Source organism: Anomaloglossus baeobatrachus, chromosome 3 (assembly GCF_048569485.1).
Source record: "Anomaloglossus baeobatrachus isolate aAnoBae1 chromosome 3, aAnoBae1.hap1, whole genome shotgun sequence".
NCBI lineage: Eukaryota > Metazoa > Chordata > Amphibia > Anura > Aromobatidae > Anomaloglossus > Anomaloglossus baeobatrachus.
The window spans coordinates 455143997-455171104 of record NC_134355.1 but is presented as its reverse complement, the minus strand read 5'-3'; the positions used below and the strand labels follow the sequence as shown (position 1 = coordinate 455171104).

The 27108-nt window shown below is 46.1% G+C and overlaps 1 protein-coding gene and 1 long non-coding RNA gene across 2 annotated transcripts in view; one reads left to right on the top strand and one right to left on the bottom strand.

Moving 5' to 3' along the window:
• The window catches only part of LOC142296638 (putative cation-transporting ATPase 13A4), a 523287-nt gene that overhangs the window by 157965 nt on the left and 338214 nt on the right, over window positions 1-27108 (top strand). The gene's annotated exons all lie outside the window — the stretch shown is intronic.
• LOC142296640 (uncharacterized) lies at window positions 25261-25967 on the bottom strand. The gene is made up of 4 exons (XR_012751664.1): window positions 25843-25967; window positions 25691-25764; window positions 25453-25548; window positions 25261-25368 (listed from the first exon to the last, which is right to left on the bottom strand). It is a non-coding gene; the product is annotated as an uncharacterized LOC142296640 (long non-coding RNA).

The following is a 27108-nucleotide window of genomic DNA, read 5'->3' as shown; positions in this document are numbered from 1 at the left end:
TTTGCCACAAAATATAAAATTCTCTTTAAATTTAGTAAATGTTTCTCAATTTTTGGTATTTTTTTGATCTTACGGTTTTTAACTAAATGTAAAGTCAAAATCACTATTAATTAATTCACATCAGTGCATTCAAGATATAGAATGCCAAAAAATATATTTTTCAAAGAAACCAGCATCAACATGTTGCAAATGTTGGCAAGTGTGCAGGGATTTTAAATTCTTGTGCATGTTGCTCGGGCAACAAGCTGAGTATACCAAATACCCTTGTTTTCTGTGTTGATGGGACAGTCGAGACCAACAAAATCACTGGATCACAGCTGAATGTGCTCACAGTTGGTGAAAAAAAGTTCTCCAAAAAACTTTGGTACCCTTCCATAAAGTTCTTCTACCACTTCGCCACATAAAATTGGGATTGATAAAGCAATTTGTAAAATCCCTTCCAAGAGATGGAGAATGCTTCAAATACTTGGTCACCAAGTTTCCAGGCCTCTTGGAGGGAAAATTGAAGGAAGATATGTTCGTCAGACCAGACATTAGATGGCTTATAGCTCATCAAGAGTTTATCAATACCGTGAGAGATCTTCAAAAAGAAGGGTGGACTGAATTTAAAGAGGTTATAGAGAAATTTTTAGGCAATAACAAAGATCCTGGCTACAAAAAGATTGTCGGACGAATGCTAAACATTTCAAGCTTTAGGTTGCCTCATGAGTTTCAAAGTGCATTTCCTCCATTCCCAACTTGCAAGCTTGCCTGAAAATGTTGGAGCTGTGAGAAAAGTGTAAAGGTCGCTTTACACGCAACGACATTGCTAAAGTGATGTTGTTGGGGTCACGGAATTTGTGATGCACATCCGGCCTCATTAGCGACGTCATTGCGTGTGAAACGTACGAACGACCGCTAACGATGAAAAATACTCACCATATCTTTGATCATTGACACATTGTTCTAATCTCAAATATTGTTGCTGTTGCAGGACGTAGGTTGTTCGTCGTTCCTGCGGCAGCACACATCGCTATGTGTGACACCGCAGGAACGAGGAACAACATCGTACCTACGGCCGCCCACAATGAGGAAGGAAGGAGGTGGGCGGCATATTCCAGCTGCTCATCTCCGCCTCTCCGCTTCTATTGGGTGGCCGCTTAGTGACGCTGCCGTGACGCCGAATGAACCTCCCCCTTAGAAAGGAGGCGGTTCGCCGGCCACAGCGACATCGCTGCGCAGGTAAATACGTGTGACTGGTCCTAGCGATGTTATGCGCCATGGGCAGCGATTTTCCCATGACGCACAACCGACAGGGGCAGGTGCTTTCACGAGCGACATCGCTAGCGATGTCGCTGTGTGTAAAATGGCCTTAAGGTGAACGATTCCACCAGGACATTAAAGAGATGGAAAGAAGATACCATGGAAGATGAAGGATTACAATGATGGCAGGCTACTGTTGTATACTTTAGAGAGACATTCCAGATGCTTCTCACAAGCGTAAATGTACCAAGAGAAGCCTCACAGGGAAGAAAAATGGATTTTGGTGTGTTATTGAGCTCATTCCAGTTAAAAAAAGGTTTTTCATGAAAAATTTGTAATAAAAAAATAATTTTATAAGTCTATTTTCATTTATTTTGAGGTATTGCCTTATTTAACATAGCTACCTAAATTTTCAGAAAACATGATGCCCTATGACAAAATAGAGGTCCTTTTCAGATTCAGCGCACCCAAAAACATGAAGATTACATGGAATAACCAAAACAGCTCTTGAAATTTTTTTGGGGGGAGACTAGTGTTATTTATACTAAAATTGGGAATTTTGTTCTAGGAAGTTACATTAGTGGAATACCAAGTATGTTTCTTTGCAAGATTTTTTTTCTTTTGTGTCCTACTGCTGCTCAGCGGCTCCATCTTATGCAGTCCTACTGTGCAAATTTACCCTCAAAGGGAAGATGCCATGGTTGTATTTTTGTATTAATAACTACTGATTATGCAATCAATTATTTTAACACAAAATTATGTTCATTGTTTATTTAGTTTTTATTTACTTCTGTTTTACTCAAACACTAGATGCAGCCATCTTGGATTTGCAGTGTGTAACGAGAGTTACACACCTCAAATAGGGCATGACAGGCTGTGATCACGACTCACCACAGCATGTACTCACCTCGGACCTCAGCTCCCTGCTCTTCTCCTGTCATCGCTCTGTGCACTGACATGAGGATCTGCAGTGCCAAGAGACACCAGGCTGACAGGAGGAACTGCCGGGAGCAGAGATCTGAGGTGAGTACATGATGTGGTGAGCGGTGATCACAGCCTGCCATCTATAGTACAATACCAGCCTCAGGCTTCAGATCACCGCTGGCCACTGCCAGTACTCACCTCAGACCTCCACTCCTGGCAGTTCCTCCTGTGAAGACTGTGTGCTCAGCACAGGGGTCACAAAGAGTACTGCAGAATGAAGGGGGCACAAAGCACTGAAGAACGTTGGAGGCACAGAGAGCACTGGGGGACACTGGGGCACATAGCACTGGGAAACACAGGGGGCACAGAGAGCACTGGGGGACACAAGGGGCACAGAGAGCACTGGGGGATACTGAAGGGGCAAAGAGAGCACTGGGAGATGCTGGGGGCACATAGAGCACTGGAGGACACTGGAGGTGCACAAAGAGCACTAGGGGATGCGGGAGGGGCACAGGGAAAACTGGGAAATGCTGGAGGGGAGCAAAGAGCACTAGGGATGCATGGAGGGGCATAGAGAGCACTGGAAGATGCTGGAGGGGCACAAAGTGCACTGGATGATGGTGGAGTGGAACAGAGAGCACTGGGGGAACTGGAGGGGCACAAAAAGCACTGGGGGATGCTGAGCACCTAGCCAGACCTGGGGGATGCCTTGGGCACAGAGGGCACTGAAGGGATAGCCAGACCTGAGGGATGCTGGAGCACAGAGAGCACTGGGGGATGCTGTATTATGGGGCACTGTAATATGGGGAACAATAATATGGGGGCACAGTAACCCGGAATATTGAGATTTACCTTGCCGTTTGGTTTCCGGGCTTACATGCACTGGCCAATTCATAAACTAAAAATCTCATTTTTCATATAGCAGTAATGCAGTACCAGAGTTCCCCTATACATTGATGGCATTTAGTGTGCGGCTGTATCCATTTTGTATTTGCTAGGTTTTTTCAGCTGGCACCTATACACACTTGTAGGATGTGCAGGTCAGTCTTTTGAAATATTTGCAGTGAGTTTTTTTCTGACTGAGCACTCCGCCCTATAAACCAGGCTGTGTTCACAATCCTTATACCAGGAGTCCTAGCTGCCCAGACATGGAGGTTAGTCCAGATAGTGGCATTTCAAGTTAGATTTTTAGTCTAGCTGCCCAGACAAGGATGTTTTTAACCTAGATAGTGGCATTTTAGTTAGGGACCCGGAATATTGAGATTTACCTTGCCGTTTGGTTTCCGGGCTTACATGCATTGGCCAATTCATAAACTAAAAATCTCATTTTTCATATAGCAGTAATGCAGTACCAGAGTTCCCCTATACATTGATGGCATTTAGTGTGCGGCTATATCCATTTTGTGTCTCTGTCTCTTTGTCTGTCTCTTTACCTGTCTGTGTCTGTCTCTTAACCTGTCTCTCTCTTTCCCTCTCTTTCCCTGTCTGTCTCTTTCCCTGTCAGTCTGTCTCTCTGTCTGTGTCTGTCTCTTTGTGTCTGTCTCTTACCCTGTCTATGTCTGTTTCTTACCCTGTGTCTGCCTCTTTCCCTGTCTGTGTCTGTCTTTTTCCCTGGCTGCATTGTGACATGCCAACATTCCATATAAGGACGTGGCTGCGCATTCTTCTGAAGTTCTGGCTGCACTGTGGCTCCCAGCTCCATTCACTTTAATGGAGGCAGGTTTTTTGGTGAATAACTGTAAAGCGCAGGGTTAAAATTTCCCCTCAAAACATAGCCTATGACGCTCTCGGGGTCCAGAAGTGTGAGTCTGCAAAATTTTGTGGCTGTAGCTGCGACGGTGCAGATGCCAATCCCGAACATAAATACATACATACGTACACACACACACACATACACACATTCAGCTTTATATATTAGATTTAATTTCTTTCATGGCACCTTCCCTTTAAATAATTCTAATGTCAATAAACATGAGGAAGAAGCTAATGCAGGAAAAATATTTGGGAGTCATTAAAGGCCAATAATTTTTTTGTAAATACATTTTTCCATTTGTGTCCAACACATCACAGGGGCCCAAACCTACAAAGGATCCTGCAAGGGGAAATTCCCTCATTATAGATTCCCCACGAAAAATTCATAGACACAAAACATCATGGTAAAGCAGAGACAGAGTCTTAAGCTTAAAGAAATTGGGAGTCATAGAAGCCCGACTGCTTTTAATTAATATAAGAATTTTTGCATTTTGTGCTTATTTTGTGCAGGGGCCCAATGTGCACAGGATCATTCCAAGGGATTTCACAAAAAATTCTGCCTACCAAATACGTATTTCAGTAAAAATGAGGACACTGACAAGTATCAAAAATATGAGTCATGGAAGACAATGAATTTAGTTTTGAAAAAAATGTTACACTGATATGCACCTAAATTTTGTGCTTTGGGAGAAGATTTTTTTTACCCTTTGACCCTTTGAAAGGGAACTTGTCACTATATTTGTCCCACTATAAGCTGCAGCCACCACCAGTAAGCCCTTTATATACACATTCCAGATTACTGTATATAAGTGCCCAGGCCTAGCTGTATAACGTAAAAAACAGCTTTTATTGTACTCACCTGCGGGCGGTCGGGTCTGATGGGTGTTGCTGGTCTCAGATCTTCTTGCGAACGCTGTCCTCCTTCTTGCTTCATGTAGATGATGTGTTCTACATCAGGCTAGTTTCACACTTGCGTTGTGCGGCTTCCGTCGCTTTGCGTTGTGTGGCGGATGTAACGGATCCGTTGCATATAGTGGCACAACTGATGCGACGGATGCTGCAAAACAACGGAATCCGTTGTAGCTTTTTTTCCACAATTACTCAACTGAGCATGCGCAGTTGTGTAAAAACCGATGTGTCACAGGAATTCGTCAAATGACGGATTCCGACGGATTCCTTCACCATAGGCTTCCATTATAAAAAAGACAGATGCAGACGGAATCCAACACATTGCGTTTTTTTGACGCTCAGGGAAGCGCAGAAAAACGCTACATGCTGTGCTCTTTCCTCCCGGCGGATGCAACTCAGCGTCGGATGGCGGATGTAACGCAGGACTATCAGTCGCAATGCGTCGGCCATACAAGTCTATGGGAAGCAGCGGAATCCGGTAACGGATTCTGCTGTTTTCCAAAACGGCGGATTGCGACTGAAGGAAAAAACCGCAAGTGTGAAACTAGCCTTATACACACAAAAGTCCATCATTGCGCTCCTGCACATGCGCACTTCTCTCTGCCTTGCTGAGGGCAGATCAAAGTACTGTAGTGCGCATGTGGCAGCATTCTATGACCTTTCCATTACAATACTTTGCTCAGGGGCACAATGGTGGACTCTGAGTGCATCATATAGGATGCATCTTCAATATTAAGCAAGAAGGAGGATGGTGATTCGGAAGAATATTGGAGGCGCTGGACAGAGACTAGAGATGCTCAGTGAACCGTACCGCCGCAGATGAGTATAATAAAAGCTGTTTTTTTATGTTATACAAAGTGGCCTGTGCACTTATATACAGCATTCTAGAATGCTGTACATAAGAACTTACTGTTGGTGGTCGCAGATTATAGCAGTCAAATCTGGTGAAACATTCCCTTTAAAAGAAAATGCTGCAAAGTCCTGTGTATCATTTGATATAATGTTATTCTCTATTGGTGGAAAGTTTGGGGCATAGTCACTGCCGAGCATGTGGAGGAAGTGTAAAAAACTCACTACCAGTAAAAAACAGACATGCATCTTTGCAAAACATTTATTCAAAAGAATGTGCCATAAATTAAACTAAAATCCTCCATAATCCAAAACTCACACTTCTGTCTCCAAAATTTTTCTCATGCTGTGCCAGTTTTCTGGAATGCAGTTCATGTGCTAATGGAAAGGTGTAGTTCCTACTCTATGTTCCAGGATGTACATGGCTTATTTTCCAACATCACAGCCTGCAGTGCATACTGCAATAAGTTAGAGTTACGGTTCAGGATTCTCCTGAGCCTTGAACCGCCCCCTTACCCGTCTTCATCCCCTCCTGTGGTGCCGGCTGATTCTCCTGCGCTACCTGTCCGCCGCTCCAGGTGCTTGGCTGCTCGGCGTCAGGTGTCCAAGGTCTTTGTGGTCTTTGTACATTCAGAGACTAAAAGCCGCTTTACACGCTGCGATATCGTGACCGATATTGCTAGCGTGGGTACCCGCCCCCATCGGTTGTGCGACATGGGCAAATCGCTGCCCGTGGCGCACAACATCGCCCAGACCCGTCACACTACTTACCTGCCCTGCGACGTCGCTGTGACCGGCAAATTGCCTCCTTTCTGAGGGGGCAGTACGTTCAGCGTCACAGCGACGTCACAGCTGCGTCACTGAACCGCCACCCAATAGAAGCGGAGGGGCAGAGATGAGCGGGACAAACATCCCGCCCACCATCTTCCTTCCTCAATGCGGGCGGCCGCAGGTAAGGAGAGGTTCCTCATTCCTGCGGTGTCACACGTACCGATGTGTGCTGCCGCAGGAACGAGGAACAACTTCGTTACTGCTGCAGCAGCGATATTTGAGAATGGGCCCCCATGTCAACGATGAATGATTTTGCACGTTTTTGCAACGATGCAAAATCGCTCAAAGGTGTCACATGCAACGGCATCGCTAAAGCGACCGGATGTGCGTCACAAATTCCGTGACCCCAACGAGATCGCTTGAGCGATGTCGCAGCATGTAAAGCGGCCTTAAGTCCGGCGTCACATGGGACGATCTATCAGGCGATCGCACGAGCGATCGTACCCGCCCCCGTTGTTTGTGCGTCACGGGAAATTAGTTGCCCGTGGCGCACAAAGTTATTAACCCCCTGTCACACGCACTTACCTCCCGAACGACGTCACTGTGGGTGGCGAACATACTGTTCCTGAAGGGGGAGTGACGTTCGGCATCACAGCGATGTCACATAGCGGCCGGCCAAAAGAAGCGGAGGGGCGGAGATGAGCGGGACATATTATCCCGCCCACCTCCTTCCTTCCGCATTGCCGGCGGGACGCAGGTAAGCTGTGTTCGTTGTTCCCGGGATGTCACACGGAGCGATGTGTGCTGCCTCGGGAACGACAAACCGGAGCATAGAAGGAGAACCGACATTTTGAAAATGAATGACGTGTCAACGAGCATCGATAAGGTGAGTATTTTTGCTCGTTCACAGTCGTTCGTAGCTGCAACACGCTACGATATGTCTAACGATGCCGGATGTGCGTCACAGAATCCGTGACCTCGACGACATATCGCCCAATATGTCGTAGCGTGTGACGTCACCCTAAAGCGGGCTTTACACACTACGATATCAATAATGAATTATCGTCGGGGTCACGTTGTTTGTGATGCACATCGGGCGTCATTAATAAGATCGCAGCGTGTAACACTTAAGAGCGATCTTAAACGATCGCAAAAGAGGGCAAAATCGTTTGCCGCGGAGAGGTCGTCCTGAAACAAAAAATCCTTTTCAGGATGTTAGCGATGTTGTTCCTCATTCCTGCGGCAGCACACATTGCTATGTGTGACACCGCAGAAGCGAGGAACATCTCCTTAACTGCCTCCACTGGCTATGCGGAAGGAAGGAGGTCGGCGGGATGTTTACGTCCCGCTCATCTCTGCCCCTCCACTTCTACTAGCCGCATCTCTGTGACGCCGCATGACCCGCCCCCTTAGGCAGGAGGTGGATCGCATGCCAGAGCGACGTCGCAAGGCAGGTAAGTGCGTGTGACGAGGGTTAGGCTGGTTTCACACTACGTTTATTTAACATCCGTCCATAACGTTTTTTTAGCGGAAAAACGGATCCAGTGCAAATGCGTTTTCACTTCAATGCATTTGCAATGGACTCGCGTCCACCTGCGTTCGCATGCGTTTGCGTGCGTTAGACACAGGATCCATACTTTTGCGTTATTTTAACATGTTTAAAAAACGCTACTTGTAGCGTTTTTTACCTTTGTCAAAATAACGCATCTCACAGGATCCTTCACATTGCGCCGCGAGCTGCAATGCATTTCAATGAGCGCTGGATCCTGCCTAGCAGAATGCGTTGAGTTGCGTTGTAACAGGATCCTGCTTTTGTACTGAGCATGCCCAGAAAGTACTGAGCATGCCCAGAACCCTTCTCGCGTGATCTGTCTCTCTCTCCTCCTCCCTCACCCTCTCTATCTCTGTCTCTCCCCCTCTCTCTCTGTCTCTCCCACCTGAGAGCTGCGGACACTCGTAACCAAGGTAAATATCGGGTAACCACTTCTCTTAGTTACCCGATGTTTACGTTGGTAACGTGTGCAGGCAGCCCTGCTCCTAGCAGCTGCAGACGCTTGTAACCAAGATAAATATCGGGTATCCAAGCCCGATGTTTACCTTGGTTACCAGCGTCTGCAGCTGTCAGAAGCCGGCTCCCAGTCTGGCACGTTTAGTTCCCCTCACTCCCGATCACATGACTCCAATGCCCGCCCCTAAACATCCAGTGACAGGATCCTGCAAAATAACAGATGCGTTAGCATGCGTTTTTTGCTGTAAAAGCAGGATCCGCTTTTGCAGCAAAAAAACGTTCCTGACGCATGTTAAAAAAACTTAGTGTGAAAGCAGCCTAAGCGAGGTTTGCGATACGGACAGCAATATGCCCGTGTCGCACAACCGACGGGGTCGGGTACAATCGCTTGCGATTTCGCTAGCGAGAGCGCAGCGTGTAAAGCACGCTTTAGTTTCTGTTTTGCCCTACCGTGCATGTGCGGGTTCCCGCTGCCTCTCCAGTCTCTAAGTGCGGGATTCATGCTACTGCACAAGCGCATGACATCACTAGTGATGGGGCGACCAATGATTGGCCATCACTGATGTCACCGGTGAAGCGGCGGCCACTGACTGGCCATCGATGATGTCATTGGTGACGTGGTGGGTGCTGATTGGTCGTCGATGACATCATTGTTGACGTGGCGGTCCCCCATTGGCCGCTGCCAGCGCTATTGTCATCTGGTGCTTGGCTTGGGGCAGGGTTTAGTCTTTAAACGATCTTGGATAATGCACATGGCTGCATGTGCGTCATTTTGGCTCTGAAGCTAGCAGAACAGTGCAGCCATATTGCGGCCACAAGCACCATTACAGCTCTGTAGTGTCGGAGATAGTGCTGTGTGTTATACTGGGAGTGGTAGGCAGGGTTAGGGATTAAGTGCCCATCATGCCAATATAATGTGGTGAGGAATGGTAGGGCTAGTCACCCCACTTCCGCTCCACCTTTCCAGTCCTTCTGTGACAGCTCAGTGCTGTGAACTGTGCTGTGCCTACTGTCCTGCTATGTGCCCCCTACGTGCACAGACAGTCATCCTAAGGACTCCCTGTGCTGCTAACAGGAGAGTTCCCGAACTCGGTGTGTGTGCTGCTAACACCACTGATTTTTTTTTTATTTTTTGTTTTCTCTGAAGCTGTGCCTTCCAGCCACCTGTCCATTTGTCCAATAAATCGTATAGACCTGGCTCACTATATATATTCGGGTGCTCTGGAGAAACAATCAACTCAACTCCAAAATTATCCCCGGCACTCCAAGAAGAAAGAAAACAACGTCTGGGTATCTTTGATGTTTTTTATTGTGTAATAGTCTTATCTCAACGTTTCGGTCACACCTTGACCTTTATCAAGAGAATATATCAGACTATAAAGAAAACATAAAAACAAAATTAATACATAACACAAGAGATAATTACCAGGAGACACAGCTCCGGTCACTTATATACAATGTACAAAAAAGAACATGTAACACGCATTACAGTTGCAGGGTGAAAAAAGTACAAACATATGGGGTAATAGCATATATATACCCAGGGAGAAGATTAGGACATCATCCGAAGAAATTTGTGTGCAAACTGAAAGTTTATCATGCATATGTATGAAGAGACGAACAAATGCACATACCTATGAGGCAGAGGAGTCAATATATGAACACTACTCGAAAAGGAGCGATACGAGTCACCACTCAAAAGGAGAGAATGATTGGTGCGTGTGAGCACTAGGTGAAAAAACAGGATAATCGTATTAAAAATCATGCAGTGAATCATGACATGTACACGACTATTGAAATTGTCTCTCCAGTAAAGGAGACAAACTCTAGCACAGCGCCACCTATTGGAAGTAGCGATCCTAAAAGTCACAAGTGGATTTTTGACAATCCTTTGCAATATGACTCAGGATATATAAGCCAGATCAGAATCCCAATTTGCAGACACGGTGTTTCGGGGTGCTTGCCCCTCGTCAGTGCAAAGTATGGGGGTGTCTGATCTGGCTCATGAGAAAGCTATGTGGGGACCACGGGGGAACACTATTCTCCTTAAGGAGACTTTGCAAGCCAGTCTGGCTGCCAGGTAAGGGGACTTATAGCTGCAATGCCCCTAAAATTCCACGGGGGAACACTATTCTCCTTAAGGAGACTTTGCAAGCCAGTCTGGCTGCCAGGTAAGGGGACTTATAGCTGCAATGCCCCTCTGGGAAATATTCAAATTGTCTCTCCAGTAAAGGAGACAAACTCTAGCACAGCGCCACCTATTGGAAGTAGCGATCCTAAAAGTCACAAGTGGATTTTTGACAATCCTTTGCAATATGACTCAGGATATATAAGCCAGATCAGAATCCCAATTTGCAGACACGGTGTTTCGGGGTGCTTGCCCCTCGTCAGTGCAAAGTATGGGGGTGTCTGATCTGGCTCATGAGAAAGCTATGTGGGGACCACGGGGGAACACTATTCTCCTTAAGGAGACTTTGCAAGCCAGTCTGGCTGCCAGGTAAGGGGACTTATAGCTGCAATGCCCCTAAAATTCCACGGGGGAACACTATTCTCCTTAAGGAGACTTTGCAAGCCAGTCTGGCTGCCAGGTAAGGGGACTTATAGCTGCAATGCCCCTCTGGGAAATATTCAAATTGTCTCTCCAGTAAAGGAGACAAACTCTAGCACAGCGCCACCTATTGGAAGTAGCGATCCTAAAAGTCACAAGTGGATTTTTGACAATCCTTTGCAATATGACTCAGGATATATAAGCCAGATCAGAATCCCAATTTGCAGACACGGTGTTTCGGGGTGCTTGCCCCTCGTCAGTGCAAAGTATGGGGGTGTCTGATCTGGCTCATGAGAAAGCTATGTGGGGACCACGGGGGAACACTATTCTCCTTAAGGAGACTTTGCAAGCCAGTCTGGCTGCCAGGTAAGGGGACTTATAGCTGCAATGCCCCTAAAATTCCACGGGGGAACACTATTCTCCTTAAGGAGACTTTGCAAGCCAGTCTGGCTGCCAGGTAAGGGGACTTATAGCTGCAATGCCCCTCTGGGAAATATTCAAATTGTCTCTCCAGTAAAGGAGACAAACTCTAGCACAGCGCCACCTATTGGAAGTAGCGATCCTAAAAGTCACAAGTGGATTTTTGACAATCCTTTGCAATATGACTCAGGATATATAAGCCAGATCAGAATCCCAATTTGCAGACACGGTGTTTCGGGGTGCTTGCCCCTCGTCAGTGCAAAGTATGGGGGTGTCTGATCTGGCTCATGAGAAAGCTATGTGGGGACCACGGGGGAACACTATTCTCCTTAAGGAGACTTTGCAAGCCAGTCTGGCTGCCAGGTAAGGGGACTTATAGCTGCAATGCCCCTAAAATTCCACGGGGGAACACTATTCTCCTTAAGGAGACTTTGCAAGCCAGTCTGGCTGCCAGGTAAGGGGACTTATAGCTGCAATGCCCCTCTGGGAAATATTCAAATTGTCTCTCCAGTAAAGGAGACAAACTCTAGCACAGCGCCACCTATTGGAAGTAGCGATCCTAAAAGTCACAAGTGGATTTTTGACAATCCTTTGCAATATGACTCAGGATATATAAGCCAGATCAGAATCCCAATTTGCAGACACGGTGTTTCGGGGTGCTTGCCCCTCGTCAGTGCAAAGTATGGGGGTGTCTGATCTGGCTCATGAGAAAGCTATGTGGGGACCACGGGGGAACACTATTCTCCTTAAGGAGACTTTGCAAGCCAGTCTGGCTGCCAGGTAAGGGGACTTATAGCTGCAATGCCCCTAAAATTCCACGGGGGAACACTATTCTCCTTAAGGAGACTTTGCAAGCCAGTCTGGCTGCCAGGTAAGGGGACTTATAGCTGCAATGCCCCTCTGGGAAATATTCAAATTGTCTCTCCAGTAAAGGAGACAAACTCTAGCACAGCGCCACCTATTGGAAGTAGCGATCCTAAAAGTCACAAGTGGATTTTTGACAATCCTTTGCAATATGACTCAGGATATATAAGCCAGATCAGAATCCCAATTTGCAGACACGGTGTTTCGGGGTGCTTGCCCCTCGTCAGTGCAAAGTATGGGGGTGTCTGATCTGGCTCATGAGAAAGCTATGTGGGGACCACGGGGGAACACTATTCTCCTTAAGGAGACTTTGCAAGCCAGTCTGGCTGCCAGGTAAGGGGACTTATAGCTGCAATGCCCCTAAAATTCCACGGGGGAACACTATTCTCCTTAAGGAGACTTTGCAAGCCAGTCTGGCTGCCAGGTAAGGGGACTTATAGCTGCAATGCCCCTCTGGGAAATATTCAAATTGTCTCTCCAGTAAAGGAGACAAACTCTAGCACAGCGCCACCTATTGGAAGTAGCGATCCTAAAAGTCACAAGTGGATTTTTGACAATCCTTTGCAATATGACTCAGGATATATAAGCCAGATCAGAATCCCAATTTGCAGACACGGTGTTTCGGGGTGCTTGCCCCTCGTCAGTGCAAAGTATGGGGGTGTCTGATCTGGCTCATGAGAAAGCTATGTGGGGACCACGGGGGAACACTATTCTCCTTAAGGAGACTTTGCAAGCCAGTCTGGCTGCCAGGTAAGGGGACTTATAGCTGCAATGCCCCTAAAATTCCACGGGGGAACACTATTCTCCTTAAGGAGACTTTGCAAGCCAGTCTGGCTGCCAGGTAAGGGGACTTATAGCTGCAATGCCCCTCTGGGAAATATTCAAATTGTCTCTCCAGTAAAGGAGACAAACTCTAGCACAGCGCCACCTATTGGAAGTAGCGATCCTAAAAGTCACAAGTGGATTTTTGACAATCCTTTGCAATATGACTCAGGATATATAAGCCAGATCAGAATCCCAATTTGCAGACACGGTGTTTCGGGGTGCTTGCCCCTCGTCAGTGCAAAGTATGGGGGTGTCTGATCTGGCTCATGAGAAAGCTATGTGGGGACCACGGGGGAACACTATTCTCCTTAAGGAGACTTTGCAAGCCAGTCTGGCTGCCAGGTAAGGGGACTTATAGCTGCAATGCCCCTAAAATTCCACGGGGGAACACTATTCTCCTTAAGGAGACTTTGCAAGCCAGTCTGGCTGCCAGGTAAGGGGACTTATAGCTGCAATGCCCCTCTGGGAAATATTCAAATTGTCTCTCCAGTAAAGGAGACAAACTCTAGCACAGCGCCACCTATTGGAAGTAGCGATCCTAAAAGTCACAAGTGGATTTTTGACAATCCTTTGCAATATGACTCAGGATATATAAGCCAGATCAGAATCCCAATTTGCAGACACGGTGTTTCGGGGTGCTTGCCCCTCGTCAGTGCAAAGTATGGGGGTGTCTGATCTGGCTCATGAGAAAGCTATGTGGGGACCACGGGGGAACACTATTCTCCTTAAGGAGACTTTGCAAGCCAGTCTGGCTGCCAGGTAAGGGGACTTATAGCTGCAATGCCCCTAAAATTCCACGGGGGAACACTATTCTCCTTAAGGAGACTTTGCAAGCCAGTCTGGCTGCCAGGTAAGGGGACTTATAGCTGCAATGCCCCTCTGGGAAATATTCAAATTGTCTCTCCAGTAAAGGAGACAAACTCTAGCACAGCGCCACCTATTGGAAGTAGCGATCCTAAAAGTCACAAGTGGATTTTTGACAATCCTTTGCAATATGACTCAGGATATATAAGCCAGATCAGAATCCCAATTTGCAGACACGGTGTTTCGGGGTGCTTGCCCCTCGTCAGTGCAAAGTATGGGGGTGTCTGATCTGGCTCATGAGAAAGCTATGTGGGGACCACGGGGGAACACTATTCTCCTTAAGGAGACTTTGCAAGCCAGTCTGGCTGCCAGGTAAGGGGACTTATAGCTGCAATGCCCCTAAAATTCCACGGGGGAACACTATTCTCCTTAAGGAGACTTTGCAAGCCAGTCTGGCTGCCAGGTAAGGGGACTTATAGCTGCAATGCCCCTCTGGGAAATATTCAAATTGTCTCTCCAGTAAAGGAGACAAACTCTAGCACAGCGCCACCTATTGGAAGTAGCGATCCTAAAAGTCACAAGTGGATTTTTGACAATCCTTTGCAATATGACTCAGGATATATAAGCCAGATCAGAATCCCAATTTGCAGACACGGTGTTTCGGGGTGCTTGCCCCTCGTCAGTGCAAAGTATGGGGGTGTCTGATCTGGCTCATGAGAAAGCTATGTGGGGACCACGGGGGAACACTATTCTCCTTAAGGAGACTTTGCAAGCCAGTCTGGCTGCCAGGTAAGGGGACTTATAGCTGCAATGCCCCTAAAATTCCACGGGGGAACACTATTCTCCTTAAGGAGACTTTGCAAGCCAGTCTGGCTGCCAGGTAAGGGGACTTATAGCTGCAATGCCCCTCTGGGAAATATTCAAATTGTCTCTCCAGTAAAGGAGACAAACTCTAGCACAGCGCCACCTATTGGAAGTAGCGATCCTAAAAGTCACAAGTGGATTTTTGACAATCCTTTTAGGATCGCTACTTCCAATAGGTGGCGCTGTGCTAGAGTTTGTCTCCTTTACTGGAGAGACAATTTGAATATTTCCCAGAGGGGCATTGCAGCTATAAGTCCCCTTACCTGGCAGCCAGACTGGCTTGCAAAGTCTCCTTAAGGAGAATAGTGTTCCCCCGTGGAATTTTAGGGGCATTGCAGCTATAAGTCCCCTTACCTGGCAGCCAGACTGGCTTGCAAAGTCTCCTTAAGGAGAATAGTGTTCCCCCGTGGTCCCCACATAGCTTTCTCATGAGCCAGATCAGACACCCCCATACTTTGCACTGACGAGGGGCAAGCACCCCGAAACACCGTGTCTGCAAATTGGGATTCTGATCTGGCTTATATATCCTGAGTCATATTGCAAAGGATTGTCAAAAATCCACTTGTGACTTTTAGGATCGCTACTTCCAATAGGTGGCGCTGTGCTAGAGTTTGTCTCCTTTACTGGAGAGACAATTTGAATATTTCCCAGAGGGGCATTGCAGCTATAAGTCCCCTTACCTGGCAGCCAGACTGGCTTGCAAAGTCTCCTTAAGGAGAATAGTGTTCCCCCGTGGAATTTTAGGGGCATTGCAGCTATAAGTCCCCTTACCTGGCAGCCAGACTGGCTTGCAAAGTCTCCTTAAGGAGAATAGTGTTCCCCCGTGGTCCCCACATAGCTTTCTCATGAGCCAGATCAGACACCCCCATACTTTGCACTGACGAGGGGCAAGCACCCCGAAACACCGTGTCTGCAAATTGGGATTCTGATCTGGCTTATATATCCTGAGTCATATTGCAAAGGATTGTCAAAAATCCACTTGTGACTTTTAGGATCGCTACTTCCAATAGGTGGCGCTGTGCTAGAGTTTGTCTCCTTTACTGGAGAGACAATTTGAATATTTCCCAGAGGGGCATTGCAGCTATAAGTCCCCTTACCTGGCAGCCAGACTGGCTTGCAAAGTCTCCTTAAGGAGAATAGTGTTCCCCCGTGGAATTTTAGGGGCATTGCAGCTATAAGTCCCCTTACCTGGCAGCCAGACTGGCTTGCAAAGTCTCCTTAAGGAGAATAGTGTTCCCCCGTGGTCCCCACATAGCTTTCTCATGAGCCAGATCAGACACCCCCATACTTTGCACTGACGAGGGGCAAGCACCCCGAAACACCGTGTCTGCAAATTGGGATTCTGATCTGGCTTATATATCCTGAGTCATATTGCAAAGGATTGTCAAAAATCCACTTGTGACTTTTAGGATCGCTACTTCCAATAGGTGGCGCTGTGCTAGAGTTTGTCTCCTTTACTGGAGAGACAATTTGAATATTTCCCAGAGGGGCATTGCAGCTATAAGTCCCCTTACCTGGCAGCCAGACTGGCTTGCAAAGTCTCCTTAAGGAGAATAGTGTTCCCCCGTGGAATTTTAGGGGCATTGCAGCTATAAGTCCCCTTACCTGGCAGCCAGACTGGCTTGCAAAGTCTCCTTAAGGAGAATAGTGTTCCCCCGTGGTCCCCACATAGCTTTCTCATGAGCCAGATCAGACACCCCCATACTTTGCACTGACGAGGGGCAAGCACCCCGAAACACCGTGTCTGCAAATTGGGATTCTGATCTGGCTTATATATCCTGAGTCATATTGCAAAGGATTGTCAAAAATCCACTTGTGACTTTTAGGATCGCTACTTCCAATAGGTGGCGCTGTGCTAGAGTTTGTCTCCTTTACTGGAGAGACAATTTGAATATTTCCCAGAGGGGCATTGCAGCTATAAGTCCCCTTACCTGGCAGCCAGACTGGCTTGCAAAGTCTCCTTAAGGAGAATAGTGTTCCCCCGTGGAATTTTAGGGGCATTGCAGCTATAAGTCCCCTTACCTGGCAGCCAGACTGGCTTGCAAAGTCTCCTTAAGGAGAATAGTGTTCCCCCGTGGTCCCCACATAGCTTTCTCATGAGCCAGATCAGACACCCCCATACTTTGCACTGACGAGGGGCAAGCACCCCGAAACACCGTGTCTGCAAATTGGGATTCTGATCTGGCTTATATATCCTGAGTCATATTGCAAAGGATTGTCAAAAATCCACTTGTGACTTTTAGGATCGCTACTTCCAATAGGTGGCGCTGTGCTAGAGTTTGTCTCCTTTACTGGAGAGACAATTTGAATATTTCCCAGAGGGGCATTGCAGCTATAAGTCCCCTTACCTGGCAGCCAGACTGGCTTGCAAAGTCTCCTTAAGGAGAATAGTGTTCCCCCGTGGAATTTTAGGGGCATTGCAGCTATAAGTCCCCTTACCTGGCAGCCAGACTGGCTTGCAAAGTCTCCTTAAGGAGAATAGTGTTCCCCCGTGGTCCCCACATAGCTTTCTCATGAGCCAGATCAGACACCCCCATACTTTGCACTGACGAGGGGCAAGCACCCCGAAACACCGTGTCTGCAAATTGGGATTCTGATCTGGCTTATATATCCTGAGTCATATTGCAAAGGATTGTCAAAAATCCACTTGTGACTTTTAGGATCGCTACTTCCAATAGGTGGCGCTGTGCTAGAGTTTGTCTCCTTTACTGGAGAGACAATTTGAATATTTCCCAGAGGGGCATTGCAGCTATAAGTCCCCTTACCTGGCAGCCAGACTGGCTTGCAAAGTCTCCTTAAGGAGAATAGTGTTCCCCCGTGGAATTTTAGGGGCATTGCAGCTATAAGTCCCCTTACCTGGCAGCCAGACTGGCTTGCAAAGTCTCCTTAAGGAGAATAGTGTTCCCCCGTGGTCCCCACATAGCTTTCTCATGAGCCAGATCAGACACCCCCATACTTTGCACTGACGAGGGGCAAGCACCCCGAAACACCGTGTCTGCAAATTGGGATTCTGATCTGGCTTATATATCCTGAGTCATATTGCAAAGGATTGTCAAAAATCCACTTGTGACTTTTAGGATCGCTACTTCCAATAGGTGGCGCTGTGCTAGAGTTTGTCTCCTTTACTGGAGAGACAATTTGAATATTTCCCAGAGGGGCATTGCAGCTATAAGTCCCCTTACCTGGCAGCCAGACTGGCTTGCAAAGTCTCCTTAAGGAGAATAGTGTTCCCCCGTGGAATTTTAGGGGCATTGCAGCTATAAGTCCCCTTACCTGGCAGCCAGACTGGCTTGCAAAGTCTCCTTAAGGAGAATAGTGTTCCCCCGTGGTCCCCACATAGCTTTCTCATGAGCCAGATCAGACACCCCCATACTTTGCACTGACGAGGGGCAAGCACCCCGAAACACCGTGTCTGCAAATTGGGATTCTGATCTGGCTTATATATCCTGAGTCATATTGCAAAGGATTGTCAAAAATCCACTTGTGACTTTTAGGATCGCTACTTCCAATAGGTGGCGCTGTGCTAGAGTTTGTCTCCTTTACTGGAGAGACAATTTGAATATTTCCCAGAGGGGCATTGCAGCTATAAGTCCCCTTACCTGGCAGCCAGACTGGCTTGCAAAGTCTCCTTAAGGAGAATAGTGTTCCCCCGTGGAATTTTAGGGGCATTGCAGCTATAAGTCCCCTTACCTGGCAGCCAGACTGGCTTGCAAAGTCTCCTTAAGGAGAATAGTGTTCCCCCGTGGTCCCCACATAGCTTTCTCATGAGCCAGATCAGACACCCCCATACTTTGCACTGACGAGGGGCAAGCACCCCGAAACACCGTGTCTGCAAATTGGGATTCTGATCTGGCTTATATATCCTGAGTCATATTGCAAAGGATTGTCAAAAATCCACTTGTGACTTTTAGGATCGCTACTTCCAATAGGTGGCGCTGTGCTAGAGTTTGTCTCCTTTACTGGAGAGACAATTTGAATATTTCCCAGAGGGGCATTGCAGCTATAAGTCCCCTTACCTGGCAGCCAGACTGGCTTGCAAAGTCTCCTTAAGGAGAATAGTGTTCCCCCGTGGAATTTTAGGGGCATTGCAGCTATAAGTCCCCTTACCTGGCAGCCAGACTGGCTTGCAAAGTCTCCTTAAGGAGAATAGTGTTCCCCCGTGGTCCCCACATAGCTTTCTCATGAGCCAGATCAGACACCCCCATACTTTGCACTGACGAGGGGCAAGCACCCCGAAACACCGTGTCTGCAAATTGGGATTCTGATCTGGCTTATATATCCTGAGTCATATTGCAAAGGATTGTCAAAAATCCACTTGTGACTTTTAGGATCGCTACTTCCAATAGGTGGCGCTGTGCTAGAGTTTGTCTCCTTTACTGGAGAGACAATTTGAATATTTCCCAGAGGGGCATTGCAGCTATAAGTCCCCTTACCTGGCAGCCAGACTGGCTTGCAAAGTCTCCTTAAGGAGAATAGTGTTCCCCCGTGGAATTTTAGGGGCATTGCAGCTATAAGTCCCCTTACCTGGCAGCCAGACTGGCTTGCAAAGTCTCCTTAAGGAGAATAGTGTTCCCCCGTGGTCCCCACATAGCTTTCTCATGAGCCAGATCAGACACCCCCATACTTTGCACTGACGAGGGGCAAGCACCCCGAAACACCGTGTCTGCAAATTGGGATTCTGATCTGGCTTATATATCCTGAGTCATATTGCAAAGGATTGTCAAAAATCCACTTGTGACTTTTAGGATCGCTACTTCCAATAGGTGGCGCTGTGCTAGAGTTTGTCTCCTTTACTGGAGAGACAATTTGAATATTTCCCAGAGGGGCATTGCAGCTATAAGTCCCCTTACCTGGCAGCCAGACTGGCTTGCAAAGTCTCCTTAAGGAGAATAGTGTTCCCCCGTGGAATTTTAGGGGCATTGCAGCTATAAGTCCCCTTACCTGGCAGCCAGACTGGCTTGCAAAGTCTCCTTAAGGAGAATAGTGTTCCCCCGTGGTCCCCACATAGCTTTCTCATGAGCCAGATCAGACACCCCCATACTTTGCACTGACGAGGGGCAAGCACCCCGAAACACCGTGTCTGCAAATTGGGATTCTGATCTGGCTTATATATCCTGAGTCATATTGCAAAGGATTGTCAAAAATCCACTTGTGACTTTTAGGATCGCTACTTCCAATAGGTGGCGCTGTGCTAGAGTTTGTCTCCTTTACTGGAGAGACAATTTGAATATTTCCCAGAGGGGCATTGCAGCTATAAGTCCCCTTACCTGGCAGCCAGACTGGCTTGCAAAGTCTCCTTAAGGAGAATAGTGTTCCCCCGTGGAATTTTAGGGGCATTGCAGCTATAAGTCCCCTTACCTGGCAGTCACGACTATTGAGTGATTTGTGGGTACCTGTGACTAAACGATTGAAAGTCGGGGTCAGCCAGTCAAAGTCTTAAGGAAATCATGTAATGGTATATTACCAGGGTAGAAGATCACATGTCAAAGCTAGATATAAGTAAAAGAAGAGTGAAATGTAAAAGAAGAGAAAAGATTGTGGAAGGGGAGAGGGGAGGAGGGAGGGAAAAAAGTTCTCAGGGTAAGGAGAGATGTATAAGATATGTATAAGAAAAGGTTCCTGTCCAATAGAGATAAAGAGTTTCAGTGGCTACCGTATAGGTACAGCGCCAATCTCATCCGGGAGGAGACAGCCTAATAGAGGAAGATGGAGTGAACATATCAGTAAGTGGAGAAACGTGTATGTAAGGATAATTATACTATGTTCACTACCTGTCAACCGGCGTGGGAAGGTGTACAAGATATAATATGTATCCGGAAACCAGTGAAACTGATCTGGAATTGGCACAAGTTATCCAGTGGGTAATGCAAGTCTCCTATACTTGCTTTAAAACATATAGCCCATAATGGCGCAGGTTAATATTCTATAAGAGAGAAACAAATCTCTTTGAATAAGCAGTTCCACAAAATATGCAGCATAAGGTGAGGTAAAACCTCCATAGGAAATGACTCGCGCTTACTCACAATCTATAAACAGCCGTGAGGAGGAATTGTATAGGAGTCCTTGTTAAAGGTGGTAGTGGGATAGCAGGAGTTATCCTGATTGCCAATATCAGTGTCCTATATTCGTTGCGGACTTATGACATAAGAAACAAAGGTTAATGCAATGGTATGCCAACAATTTCTCAACCATAAGCAAAAATGGGTGAATCAAATAACAGTACCTCTGAAATGAAACAGCCTGTGTGAAGACAATGCCCTGTGCAGTAGGTTATTCCCAGGGGGGTTGCTTGGAAATGGAACGGTCAAAAAGACCCATGAGGAGCAAAGGGAACCTATAGTTGTAGAGACATAGATTATGGGTGAGCGAAATGAGGAAGTCATGTTAGGGAAGCCCGATGTATGGGGTGATACAGACCTGTGTCCAGAGGAGAAAGTGGCTGGCTGCTGCGCTGGTCTGTGCACTAATGCTGTCTTAAATGCAGGGTTAAATGAGAAGATCAGCTGCAGGTGAAGCTGACTTCCTCCTTTGTTATGTCTTGCATAGGGACGGTAGTGGTGAGAATTGTTACTGCGTCGCTATATCACACTGTGGACTGCTGGACACTGTGTGTCGCTACATTATACGGTGAGGAGTGGTATACAGACCTCCGTGATGTGAGGGAGTAAGTGCCTTTCATGTGACCGCTAGGACAGAAGAGTGAACCAGTGGTGTGTAGAAATCACGTGGTGAAAGGAGCCTAAAAGGAAGAAAAACAGATTAGTAGGCATCTGACAGGGAGAAAAAAAAAAAAAAAAAAACAACAACAAGTACCTTTTTAATTTGCCATGGATCTAAATCTAAAATCACTTACATATAATGATGTTATGTATTATATAGCTGTGAACATGTGGGTAGATAACACACAAAAACATACGAAACATAAAAATAGAGAGGTTTCTATGGACAGGAATCAAAGAGGACCACAACCAGATCCTGAATGTATTAAGTGTATCACAGATGAACCTCATATTCTCGGTTCAACCCACGGGGTTCCAGAGTACCCAGTGTGAAAATCCAGAATGCTTCTCTTTCTTTGAGTCTGCGGACCCTATCACCGCCCCTGCGCATTAATGGAACATGCTCAATGACCTGGAATCTCAGTTGGGCTACTGTGTGATGGAAAGTGTCAAAGTGATGGGGGATGGGTAGTAAAAGCTGCTTACATCTAATGGTTGATTTGTGTTTACTTATGCGGTCTCGGATATGTTGGGTAGTCTCCCCAACATATCCGAGACCGCAAGGACACTTGATCAAGTACACCACATAAGAAGACTCACAAGTATGGTACCCTCTAATAGTAAAGTTTTTGCCAGTATGAGGATGTGTGAATTTATTGCCCTTGGTAAGATTATTACATTGAAGACAGTGTAGACATGGAAAATTACCAGTTTTGGGTGGTCCCAAGAAGGTCTGTCGTGGTGAAATGGACGACCCTATGTCGGCTCTAATCAGACTATCCCTCAAGTTCCTCGCTCGTTTGTGACAAAAAATCGGGAGCTTCCCGAACTCCTTGATGGAAGGGTAAGCCTTCTGTAACAATGGCCAATGTCTTGTAATGATCTCCTTAAAAAGTGGCGCAAAAGGGTGATATGTCTGGACACAATGGATTCGTGGGGTATTGGCACCATCATCGCGGGCACGGGTTGAACGGTTAAAGGCCACAGAGGAAGGGTAGCCTCGTGAGAGGAATTTATCTCCCATCTCACGAAACCTAGATGATTGTGTCTGAGGGTCAGAAACGATCCTTTCCACTCTCTTATGCTGTGAAATGGGTAGTGATTTTTTGATGTGTGGAGGGTGGCAGCTTGAATACAGCAAGAGGCTGTTTTTGTCAGTGGGTTTGACGTATAGATCGGTTGTAATGGTCCCTTCAGAGGATAAGATGACGAGGGTGTCCAGAAAGTTGATTTGGAAGGGATCGCTGTGTACCGTGAAGGTAAGTCCCGGACGGGCGGAAGAGATATATTGATGAAAGGTGTCTAGGGATAGAGGATCACCTTGCCAAATTACGAAAATGTCATCAATATATCTCCTCCATCCAATGGCATGTTGTTTCCAAAGTGAGTGATTGTACACAAATGTATCCTCGAAATGCGCCATGTAGATATTTGCGTATGGGGGCGCTACGTTAGAACCCATTGCTGTACCACGTTGCTGCATATAAAACTGATCCTCGAAGAGGAAGAAGTTATTACCCAATACTAGTTGCAGAAGGTCAAGACAAAATGAGTGTTGTAGAGGGGACAATGACCCATAAAGTTCCAAAAACCAGTTGACGGCTTGGATGCCATCACTGTGTGCTATGCTTGTGTAGAGACTATCTACATCAAATGTTACCAGAAGACAGTTGGGGGGCAGAGAAGTGAAGGATCTGATGTGAGAAAGAAAATCGGACGTGTCCTTCAGGTATGACGGTATCACAGGAATTAGTAGTGTGAGAATTTTATCCAAGGAAATGGCCAATGGTGAAAGAATCGATTCGGTGGAGGCTACAATGGGTCGTCCGGGAGGTTGCTGTAAATTCTTGTGGATCTTAGGTAGAACATAGAAGACGGGTGTTACGGGGTTAGATTTGATAAGATACTCAGCCAGTCTCTTATCAATCGTACCTTGTGAGAAGTGGTAATCCACAATGTCCCTGATCCGATCACGTATTTGAGAAGTAGGGTCTCTAGGAACGGGCAAATAGGTAGAGCTGTCACGTAATTGCCTGTAAATCTCGGAAAGATAATGTTTTGTCAAGAATGACAATAGAACCCCCTTTGTCGGCTGGTTTAATTACTATACTTTTATTATCTTTGAGTCCCCTGATGGCCTTGTCTTCCTCAGGAGTATTGTTATGTCTGATCTTATACTGACCCTTATCAATATCCTTCAAAATGCTATTCATGTCATTGGAGACCAGAGAAATATAGGTCTCAACGGGATGATATGATCTGGGGGGATGAAAGGTACTAGTGAGACTGAGTTTAAGATCCCTGAGACTGAATGTGCCAGAACCTTGACTTACATCCTCAGGGGTTGTGTCTCCCTCTGAGGAGGCAAAATGGGCTTTAAGACGAAGATTCCTGAAAAAGCGTCTCATCTCCTGATCTAACTGAAAGGGATTGAACTTAGGGGTAGGACAAAACGAGAGACCTCTTTGCAACACCTGTGACTCAATGGGTGAAAGATTATATGATGAGATGTTAAACACCAAGTTATCACCAATGCTATCATTTGCAATGGTCATACCTGAGATCGAGTCTGCATGCGAGGGAAGTGACCTGGTCTTCCTCTGGCTCCTCCTCGTTTTTCTCCTGGGGTGTGTCTGGCCTCTAAAAAACGATTGGATGACGTGGGATAGGAGTCACTGTCAGAACCAGAGGAGGCCGAGAATCTGTAAAAATTGGAGCGGCGGGGAGGATTAATGTCCTGTGAACGCCACCTGTAGACACGATCTTTGAGGTAATCCTCTTGGTCCCTGATGAACTTAGTTCGTTTGCGTTCTTGTAAGTTCTTCTGGAAGGCGTCAATAGACTCCTTAGTTTTCTGTCTCAGTCTGTCCCACTCGGCACTTGGTAAGGTGTTAGAAAATTGATCTTCAATGGATTTAATTTTGGGTTCCAACTCACTTATCTCTTTCTGGAGAAATTCAATGGTCAATATGATTACGTCCATCGAACATTTGTTTAAGATACTTTCATACTTGGTACAATACTCGGAGTTATCCGAAAATAAGGTGGGACGGAGGGGTACTCTGAGGCCTCTCGGGATTCTTTGTACTTTGTGGTACTCCGCTAATGTAGCGCAATGTAAATCCAGGGCTGTGTATCTCTTTAATTCCTTTTCATAGTCTCGAGTACGAATCTCTTCAGTAGGAACTGATAAAAACGTGCGTGGTGTGGTGACTCTGGAAAGAATATTGGTCACCTCTTCATTAGCATATGAAAAAGTATTGAAAGACATTGATGTGAAAAAACGCGGATTATAGGAGCCCAGGAAAAAATAAAGTCCAATAAATCGTATAGACCTGGCTCACTATATATATTCGGGTGCTCTGGAGAAACAATCAACTCAACTCCAAAATTATCCCCGGCACTCCAAGAAGAAAGAAAACAATGTCTGGGTATCTTTGATGTTTTTTATTGTGTAATAGTCTTATCTCAACGTTTCGGTCACACCTTGACCTTTATCAAGAGAATATATCAGACTATAAAGAAAACATAAAAACAAAATTAATACATAACACAAGAGATAATTACCAGGAGACACAGCTCCGGTCACTTATATACAATGTACAAAAAAGAACATGTAACACGCATTACAGTTGCAGGGTGAAAAAAGTACAAACATATGGGGTAATAGCATATATATACCCAGGGAGAAGATTAGGACATCATCCGAAGAAATTTGTGTGCAAACTGAAAGTTTATCATGCATATGTATGAAGAGACGAACAAATGCACATACCTATGAGGCAGAGGAGTCAATATATGAACACTACTCGAAAAGGAGCGATACGAGTCACCACTCAAAAGGAGAGAATGATTGGTGCGTGTGAGCACTAGGTGAAAAAACAGGATAATCGTATTAAAAATCATGCAGTGAATCATGACATGTACACGACTATTGAGTGATTTGTGGGTACCTGTGACTAAACGATTGAAAGTCGGGGTCAGCCAGTCAAAGTCTTAAGGAAATCATGTAATGGTATATTACCAGGGTAGAAGATCACATGTCAAAGCTAGATATAAGTAAAAGAAGAGTGAAATGTAAAAGAAGAGAAAAGATTGTGGAAGGGGAGAGGGGAGGAGGGAGGGGAAGAGGGGGGGGGAAAAGTTCTCAGGGTAAGGAGAGATGTATAAGATATGTATAAGAAAAGGTACCTGTCCAATAGAGATAAAGAGTTTCAGTGGCTACCGTATAGGTACAGCGCCAATCTCATCCGGGAGGAGACAGCCTAATGGAGGAAGATGGAGTGAACATATCAGTAAGTGGAGAAACGTGTATGTAAGGATAATTATACTATGTTCACTACCTGTCAACCGGCGTGGGAAGGTGTACAAGATATAATATGTATCCGGAAACCAGTGAAACTGATCTGGAATTGGCACAAGTTATCCAGTGGGTAATGCAAGTCTCCTATACTTGCTTTAAAACATATAGCCCATAATGGCGCAGGTTAATATTCTATAAGAGAGAAAAAAATCTCTTTGAATAAGCAGTTCCACAAAATATGCAGCATAAGGTGAGGTAAAACCTCCATCGTGCCCGCGATGATGATGGTGCCAATACCCCACGAATCGATTGTGTCCAGACATATCACCCTTTTGCGCCACTTTTTAAGGAGATCATTACAAGACATTGGCCATTGTTACAGAAGGCTTACCCTTCCATCAAGGAGTTCGGGAAGCTCCCGATTTTTTGTCACAAACGAGCGAGGAACTTGAGGGATAGTCTGATTAGAGCCGACATAGGGTCGTCCATTTCACCACGACAGACCTTCTTGGGACCACCCAAAACTGGTAATTTTCCATGTCTACACTGTCTTCAATGTAATAATCTTACCAAGGGCAATAAATTCACACATCCTCATACTGGCAAAAACTTTACTATTAGAGGGTACCATACTTGTGAGTCTTCTTATGTGGTGTACTTGATCAAGTGTCCTTGCGGTCTCGGATATGTTGGGGAGACTACCCAACATATCCGAGACCGCATAAGTAAACACAAATCAACCATTAGATGTAAGCAGCTTTTATTACCCATCCCCCATCACTTTGACACTTTCCATCACACAATAGCCCAACTGAGATTCCAGGTCATTGAGTATGTTCCATTAATGCGCAGGGGCGGTGATAGGGTCCGCAGACTCAAAGAAAGAGAAGCATTCTGGATTTTCACACTGGGTACTCTGGAACCCCGTGGGTTGAACCGAGAATATGAGGTTCATCTGTGATACACTTAATACATTCAGGATCTGGTTGTGGTCCTCTTTGATTCCTGTCCATAGAAACCTCTCTATTTTTATGTTTCGTATGTTTTTGTGTGTTATCTACCCACATGTTCACAGCTATATAATACATAACATCATTATATGTAAGTGATTTTAGATTTAGATCCATGGCAAATTAAAAAGGTACTTGTTGTTGTTTTTTTTGTTTTTTTTTTTCTCCCTGTCAGATGCCTACTAATCTGTTTTTCTTCCTTTTAGGCTCCTTTCACCACGTGATTTCTACACACCACTGGTTCACTCTTCTGTCCTAGCGGTCACATGAAAGGCACTTACTCCCTCACATCACGG